The following is a 9,302-nucleotide window of genomic DNA, read 5'->3' on the forward strand; positions in this document are numbered from 1 at the left end:
TCAAAACGCCAGAACTGGCATAAAAGCTGGAGTTAAACGCCCAAACTGGCACAAAAGCTGGCGTTCAACTCCAAGAAAAGTCTTTGCATGTGAAAGCTTTAATGCTCAGCCCAAGCACACACCAAGTGGGCCCGGAAGTGGATTCTGCATCATTTACTCATTTCTGTAAACCCTAGGCTACTAGTTTTCTATAAATAGGACCTTTTACTATTGTATTTACACACTTCATGACACTTTACACGTTTCATATTGTATTCTCTACGGCATGAGTCTCTAAACTCCATGGTTGGGGGGTGAGGAGCTCTGCTGTGTCTCGATGAATTAATATAATTACTACTGTTTTCCATTCTATCACGTTTGTTTCTATTCTAAGATATTCACTCGCACTTCAACTTGATGAATATGATGATTCGTGACACTCAGCATTATTCTCCCCTATGAACGCGTGCCTGACAACCACCTCCGTTCTATCTGCAATAGCTTGAGTGAATATCTCTTGGGTTTCTAATCTAAGATTAGAACCTTCGTGGTATAGGCTAGAATTATTGGCGGCCATTCCTGAGATCCAGAAAGTCTAAACCTTGTCTGTGGTATTCCGAGTAGGATCTGGGAAGGGATGACTGTGACGAGCTTCAAACTCACGAGTGCTGAGCGTAGTGACAGACGCAAAAAAATCAATGGATCTTATTCCAACATGAGTGAGAACCGACAGATGATTAGCCGTGTGGTGACAGCGCATTTGGACCATTTTCACTGAGAGGACGGATGGTAGTCATTGACAATGGTGATCCACCAACATACAACTTGCCATGGAAAGAGCCTTGCGTGTGTGAAGAAGATAGTAGGAAAGCAGAGATTTAGAAGACAGAGCATCTCCAAAACCTCAACCTGTTCTCTATTACTGCATAACAAGTATTTATTTCATGTTCTTTTACTTTTTACAATTAAAACTAAGAATCATTACTGATATCCTGACTAAGAATTACAAGATAACCATAGCTTGCTTCAAGCCAACAATCTCCGTGGGATCGACTCTTACTCACGTAAGGTATTACTTGGACGACCCAGTGCACTTGCTGGTTAGTTGTGCGGAATTGCAAAAGTGTGATTGTAATTTTGTGCACCAAGTATCACGAGAGGTAAAGTGCTAGTGTCTACTGTTCGAGTCAAGGGGCATAATGTGCCACCATTCCCTGAGCGTTCTAAGCTTCGAGTGAGTGGAAAACATGGCACCGAAATACATACTGGAGCGTTGGAGCAAGAACATAAAAAGGAGGCACACACACATCAAAAGCAGCCAAGACGAGCCTCTACTGGAGCCGAGAAGCAAGAGATTCGACGATTTGATGTGTCGGTCGTACAATATATGCGAATTTGCATCCGAGTCCGAGGAGCTGACCAGAATTCTACATCGTTCGTTTGACAATGTCATGGTCGAGATGCAAGAATATCAAGAGAGAAGCAAAGGAAAAAGTTCGTTATCCCACGAAGAAGCAACATTGAGCGATGTGAACAACCTTCAAATCCCGCCACATGTCAGAACATGAGGCCGGCCCAAGAACAGACTTGCATCAAACCTGGAAAAAAGATCTCAAACGCCACGAAAAAAAAGAAAATTCTAGCTCCAAGCGAGGTAAAATTGATTTGTTTTCTATTAGACAAACATTCATTTGTGCATTTTGCTAATATACGATTTATTTTCTCTTTTTGCAGTTGAATCTTTTAGACGGCGGACCAACGATTCAGTCAAGTTCCAGCTTTTACAATGCACCGGATATGAATTATCCCGGAGAGGATTATACGAGTTTTAGTTTTTATTAACATAAATTTCCTTTCATCTATGAGCAAATTTTGGTTCACTGAAGTTATATGAGGGTTAATTTCTTACTGTTATTAGTCTTTATTGCATAGTCACTTTTTTTGTTTTTGATATTAGCTTTTGTGAAATTCTTTATTCAGTAGTCACTTTTTTTGTTTATTGAATAGTCAATTTATTGTGCTATATCAGAGACTTCAAGTGTTGCTGAAACTGAATACTGATATATATATATTTCAAATTATCTCTCTGCTATATTGATATATGCACTTTTCGTTTTACTGTGTGTATTAATTTCGGTTCATTTGTTTATTTGGGGCTCCTAATGTTTGATAAACACCCTGATTTCATTCATTGTGATTCTGGAACAAAACAGCAGTCAGACAGTTCCAACAGATATATACATCTTGAATTAGATATAAATATTAGCATTAGATACATACATACATACATACATACATACATACATACATACATACATACATAGATATACATACATATATAATGTACATATAATGTTAATGTATATATCTAATGCTAATATTTATATCTAATTCAAGATGTATATATCTGTTGGAACTATGTATATATATATGTATATATATACATACATACATATATATCTATGTATGTATGTATATATAATGTTAATGTATATATCTAATGCTAATATTTATATCTAATTCAAGATGTATATATCTGTTGGAACTATATATTATAGTTCCAACAGATATATACATCTTGAATTAGATATAAATATTAGCATTAGATATATACATTAACATTATATATACATACATACATAGATATATATATATATATATGTATATATATATATATATATCTATGTATGTATATACATGTATATACATACATATATATATATATATATATATATATATATATATATATATATACATATATATATATAGTTCCAACAGATATATACATCTTGAATTAGATATAAATATTAGCATTAGATATATACATTAACATTATATATACATACATACATACATACATAGATATATATGTATGTATGTATGTATGTATAATGTTAATGTATATATTAAGATTTACATTAATATTCAGATATATACATTGAAAGATATATACATTGAAAGAAGCAGTGTTTGTTTTTTTAAACAAAATAGTGTTAATTATAACCAGTCAAACAAAGTATATTCTATTTACTACTATGTATATCCCCAGACATGAATTTACAAAAAAGGGCTGGAGAGGGCAGCAGATGGCTTCGGGAGTCTTATTGTTTTACATGCCCGAGTCACTTGGTCTCATTTTGTAGAGTTTGTGGAATAGAATATTTGAACCATATTCAAGCATGAAAGCATCAATCTCTTCCTACATTTCAATTGAAAAGAATTAGTTACATAAGAAATGAAGCCAACTCAATAAGCAAAAGGACTCAACTGAACACTGCACAATCAAATAAATCAACTTGACCAACTCCATTGAACAATATCACATTTCTAATTTACTTAACAAGCATACATAAACAATTTTCAGCAAAGAAAAGCAAAATTAAACCAGATAAACATCATACAATCACATAAATGAACATCATCCAATACTTACTGGCTTTCAGATTAGCTTGTGCTCTCTAAATTCGTCGGCACAGGCTTTCTTTTTTGCTTTCTTTTCTAACCACCTTCTGTGGTTGTTTTCTTTTCTTTGTCACTGTTTTTTCAATTTCTTCTTCTTCTCTGCAATATATAAAAACAAGCGCATAAGAACAATTTTAACTAAATATAAGTAAAACAAAACCAATATGAACATCAAACTTACTAGTTTTTGGATTCACTTCTGCTTTCTGAATCTATGAATTGCTTTCAGTTTCTTTTGTTGTGTCTGAATCCGTTGCAACAATGTTTTATTTTTTAACCATCCTCTGTTGTCTTCTTCTCTTTACTGGCGGTGTTTTGTCGGATTCGGATTCAGATTCAAATTCAGAAAAAGTGTCTTCTTCCAAAGAAGAATCCAAATCAACAATTTTCTTTTCTTTTTTATTCCTTTTTCCTTTCTCTTTTCCCTTCAAAAAAGTTGGTTTCTTCTCCACCTTCTTTCTTTTTGTTTTTTCCTCCTTTATTTGCTTTTTATATAGAAGTCCCTAAAATACAAACTTATTTAGTTAGCAGAGTATTTTAGAAGCATCTGAAATAAGCAAATACGCTAACAATGAGGTGAATCAAAATGAGCAGAAACACTGAACCTAATCCCATTCATGAGCTGAATAATACGTGATAAACATTCAATCATTAAGAAAAATATTTCTGCATGCACAAGAACCAACTGAACACACTAACAATCAGGTGAATCAAAATTACAAATTCCACTGAACCAAACAACATTTATGTACTGAATAAAACATGATAAACATTTAATCATCAAGAAAAATATTTCTGTATGCACAAGGATTCAAATGAACACACTCACAATCAAGTGAATCAAAATTAAAAACTCCACTGAATAGAAAAAAATAAGAACATATTTCATTCCAAGCCATAGTTACGCAAAAAAAAATGGAATCAGAATAAGTCGATCTACTAAATGAAGCAACTCAATCCAATAAACTTAAAATGCAACTAGGAGAAATATATTAATTATAACCTAAAACACAAGCTTATTTAGTTAGCAGAGTATTTTAGAAGCATTGGAAACGATATTTTAAGGGAAAATTTTTGTTTGATTTACCATTATGTCCGTTTCTTCCTGAGAAATCCGGTCAAGCATCATCTTCTTTGTCCAACGGGCCACCCACGGTGGCGGGGGAGTATCAGGTCCATCCAAGTGAGGGAACTTGGGTTCATGGAAATAAATCAGCATCAAAATAAAAACACAACCGTCAACAGACTATTTCTTTTCCTTTCTCTTGTTTTCAACTCCCTTCCTCAAGAAGCTGAGCACATGATTTGCCCAATCCCACTGTCGGATATTGTCCACACGAAAGGCAAGCGGCTTATGGATCAGGGAGGCCATGCTTACCGTCATTGGCAGCAAAAAGTACTTCTGTACGAAGATGACAAAAGTCCTCTGGAATTTTTGCCAGTTCTCCCACTTTCAACATTCATATCAGGATAGACTTTGTCAAAGACTCCAATGTAATACATTTAAGGCTGTCAAATATTGCCTTGTCTGCCTCATTCAGTCTGCCATACTCAACCTTTTCAGGAAAACGATTCCCTACAATATTTTAATAGCAACAAATCAACCAAAAAGGCCCAGTTTAATTTTCTGTACTCAAATGAACCGAAATTAAAGGAAGCAATGAACCGAAAATAAGCAAAAAGTGGAAAGTGTATTACCGCCGTGGTTTATGCCCAGTGCAGCTGCTATCTTGCGAGGTGTTATGTATATTTTTCCATGGAGAGTTTTCAGGCATCCATGGTATTCATCATAGCAATGAATTAATTCTCTCAAAAGGGTGTGAGAGACGTTCATTTCTGGGACATGTGCCAAGACACCGAATCCTATTTCTTCAACTATATCTTTCTTTTCCTGACTCAAATTCTTGAACACTATTACTATTGCCTTTGTTTGGCATCTGTTGGAAAACCAGTTCAACCTGTAATTAATTAAATAGGAGCGAATATGGTTAGAAAATCTAGCAATTGGAATTTGATAATTTAAATATAATATTTGGACTCAGTGAATTTTTCTGAGTCGGAAAACATAGTTTTCTGCATAAAAATGCGCACTGGAATTTTGACCGGCAGTACCGGCTAAGATCTCTCTGATACTGCAGCTAAGAAAATTAATTATAAGTGAATAAGGCTAAGAAATTAGCAGTTATAATTAGGAAAGATAGAAATATTTAAAATGCGATTTAAAACTCTAATATTAAAGGTTTTGGCCAAAAATTAGACCAACAGACTAAAATAAGTGAACCGGGCCCAAGTGGGCCCAAGACCCAAAATATATAAACATTATTTATGAGTATTTCAGCTCATTTAACCTAGAAAATGAGAGAGGGGCGCAGCTATGGAGAAGGGAGGAAGAAGAGAGAAAATCCTATCTCCATCAAAATTCAAGTCACCATAACTTTTGATCCGAAACTCCAATTGACGAGCCGTTTGTAGCCATGCGTCACTCTTTTCATCCTCTACAATTCTATCTAAGTTTTGTGGTGAGTAATTTACTATCCTCTTCCTAGTTTTTGTTTTTCTCTTTAAATTCGAATTTGGTTTGGGTTTTGAGGAAATCTTGTGATTTTGGTTGTTTATGAGTGCTCTAGTATGAGTCATTGGTGAGTTCCATCAACCAATTTCGTGGGTTAAGGTAAGAAACCCTCTAACTCTTGTGATTTATCATTTTTATGAACCCTAGGTTAATGTATATATGTGAAATTGGTTATGTTAGTGTATTTGGTGATTTTAGTGCACAATTGGGATGTTGGTGTTGCTTGTGGAGCCTTGGTGAGGCTTGGAGCTAAGGGTTGGTGGAGACTCTCAAGAAGAAGCTCAATTATTTTGGCTACAAGAGGTACGGTTTAAGTTTTATTTAAATACCGTGTGGTGTGATGAGAATTCCTAGGCTAGATTCCCCTAGAATTATGTTTGGATTGTGTAAATAGTTGGTACTAATATGCATAGTTGATATGTAATGTGAATTAATGATTGGGTTGAGAATTGTGTGAATTGTATGTTTGGTGTGTTGAGAATTTGATGAATTGGATAATAAATATTGGTTTGTGGAATATGCATTTAAATTGTGAATTTAGGCCAGAGGCCGTGAATCTTGGGCCGGAGGCCGAAAAGAGGTAAGGAAGGTAAGTTAATGTGTGTATTGTGTGATGATATAAGAGATTGGATGGATTTTAGACATTGAATATGTGAATAATTGGTTTGGTTATTGAATAATAAGGTTTAAGGAATTGAGGTGTGGAATTTGATAGTTTTGGGTGAAATTGTATAGATGAGGTAGTTTTGGTTTTGGTTGAGTGTAATTATGTGAATGTGGTTGGGTTGTGGTCATTTGGATGAGTGGAAATGAATTTGGCTTGCGAACATTGGAAAAATTGGTGATTTCTATGTTTGGGTAAAAACTGATTTTTGACCAACTTTAAGAATGGATTTTTATGAAATTTTATTCAAAGATCTTTCCAACGGTTCAGAAATGGTTGAAAAAAGAATTTTGTAGAAGAAGTTATGTGTGGTGGAAGTTTGAGGTTTAAAAATGAAATTCTGTAGCTTTTTAACTTAGCAAAAATTTTGGCAGATCGTACTCCTACGCGTATGCATGGCCGACGTGCACGCATCACTTTCAAATTTTCACTCTCCGATGCGTGCGCCTGGCCGACGCGTACGCGTCGATGTACTAATTCTAGTGCCCAGCCAAAGTTCCCGAGAGTTGTGCGAGAATTGTGCTGGTTTTGTGCGAGGGGCACAAAACATACCCATGCGTACGCGTGGCTGACGCGCAGGCGTCACTTTACTTTTCTCCCATCCACGCATAAGCGTGGGCGACGCGTACGCGTCACTGTAACTTTTCTGCTTTCCACGCGTGCGCGTGAGCGACGCGCACGCGTGACCCCGTTTTCACCCCAAAGCTGATTTTGAGTTTTCAAGCCAAATTTCAGACTTCTACGTCTCCATTCTCACCCTTTATGTCCTAAATACTTATAGTATACCTAGCAATGGAAAGAGGTTAGGAGATGTGGTAACTTGTGGACTAAATAAGAGGAGAATTAATGATGAGTTATGATTAATGATGACTGTATGAGTTGCTGAGCGTGATGATGGAAGTGCGATGTATGCCGTGAGCAAAAGGGCTGTATTTAATAATGATTATTGGCTGGTTATGGGTTATGCCATGAGCCGGATGGCTATGAAAAATATTGATTTATGACTGGAAATGAAAATATGGCTTTGAATGATTGTTTTATCTTGAGCTCTCTTTCTCGGAAGTGCGACCCCAGAGAGATGAAAGAAGGTGAGGATCCCCTTCCTTGTTCCTCCTGGTATTGTAAAATTGCCCCCAGCGAGATGGTGGGAGGTTAGGATCCCCTCCTTGGTTCCTTCTGGGCATATAAGAATGTACCTCTTGGGTAGATGCAAGGGTTGTGGTTGTGCCCCACTTGCTCCGGTTTGGTTAGTATAGAAGCTCCCCGGGTGGACGCAAGGGTTGTGGTTTCGCCTCCACTTTCCACGGATTATGATGAGTGATGTATAAAATGCACAATCATGTGATGTATAAATGACGATATGGTCATGATGAATGATTATGGAATATTATGAATGAATGTGAAATGATTATCTGAGATACAAGTTTCCCTGGATGAAAGCAATGACTAGCCACCATGTGCTCCAGGTTGAGACTCGATACTCTGCTGACCCTATGTCGTAAGTGTGGCCAGACACTGTGAAAGTTCCGAATGAGCTCGCCCCCGTGGATAAACACCAGTGTGGGTGTTGTATGATTATGATTATGATCATGTTTATGATTGAGAATAACTCGAGTTGGTGATGCATGACAGAGAAACAGTCCAATGGTTAGCTACCAAGACTTGTCGGGTTGGCTTTATAACCGACAGTTGAGACTCATCAACCATAGGGCAGGCATACATCATTTGCATATGTTTGAATTGTTTAGGTTTGCCTATTTGTTTTGGATTGCTATATCATATATGCTATATTACTTGATTATGTGCTACTTGTTCTACTTGTACTTTAATTGTGTATTACTTCTCTGTATTGCTTGTGTTTGTACAACTGAGATGTCCTTCATGCTGGTGTTGGTGGACGCTGAGGGCTGTGCTTGATGAGATGAGTTGATGATGTAATTTAATAATGACGATGACTATTGAATGAGATAATTTGAGCTCCCTGGGCAGACGCAGTGAAGTGATTTCACTTGCTCCAGGTGAGGATATGATGTATTGATATAGAATTACTAAGACAGAATAACTGGTGATGGTTTTGTTTATGACTCTGATTCTGATTCGTTGGAGAGTTAGAGAGATTTGAGAAGTATGAAGAATAAGAATTTGACTTAGCATTCCCTTATGACAGTTGCCTATTTATGGATTAGCGAGAACATAGGGTGAATGTTTGGTGAATGGAATTTTAGGATGCTTAGCGAGTTTTTATTTCAATGCATTGTATTTATTTGGCACTTTTACCATACTAGGAACCCATGGGTCGGGGTTCTCATTCCGTATATATCTCTTGTTTTTCAAATACAGGTCCAAGTGCTCAAAAGTGAGCTGTGGTTCATCTGAGAGATGGCGAAGATCTTTATATTTTCTACTTTATATTTTGCTTAAAATCTCTCCACCTTTACCTTGAAAAGCTTACATTATGTTGTGAACTCTTTTGAACTTGCCTATAGAGGCTCTTATGTTTCTTTTGGGAGAGATTAGGAGATTCTGTTGTCAACTACTGTTATACTGTACCCTAGCCAACCTAAACTTCTCGGGTCGCGACTTGTGGCTATTTACTTATGTTATATATCTATATACTGTCCTTCT

The sequence above is a fragment of the Arachis ipaensis genome, chromosome B9 (genome assembly GCF_059453495.1).
Source record: "Arachis ipaensis isolate K30076 ecotype BB chromosome B9, ASM5945349v1, whole genome shotgun sequence".
Classification (NCBI taxonomy): domain Eukaryota; kingdom Viridiplantae; phylum Streptophyta; class Magnoliopsida; order Fabales; family Fabaceae; genus Arachis; species Arachis ipaensis.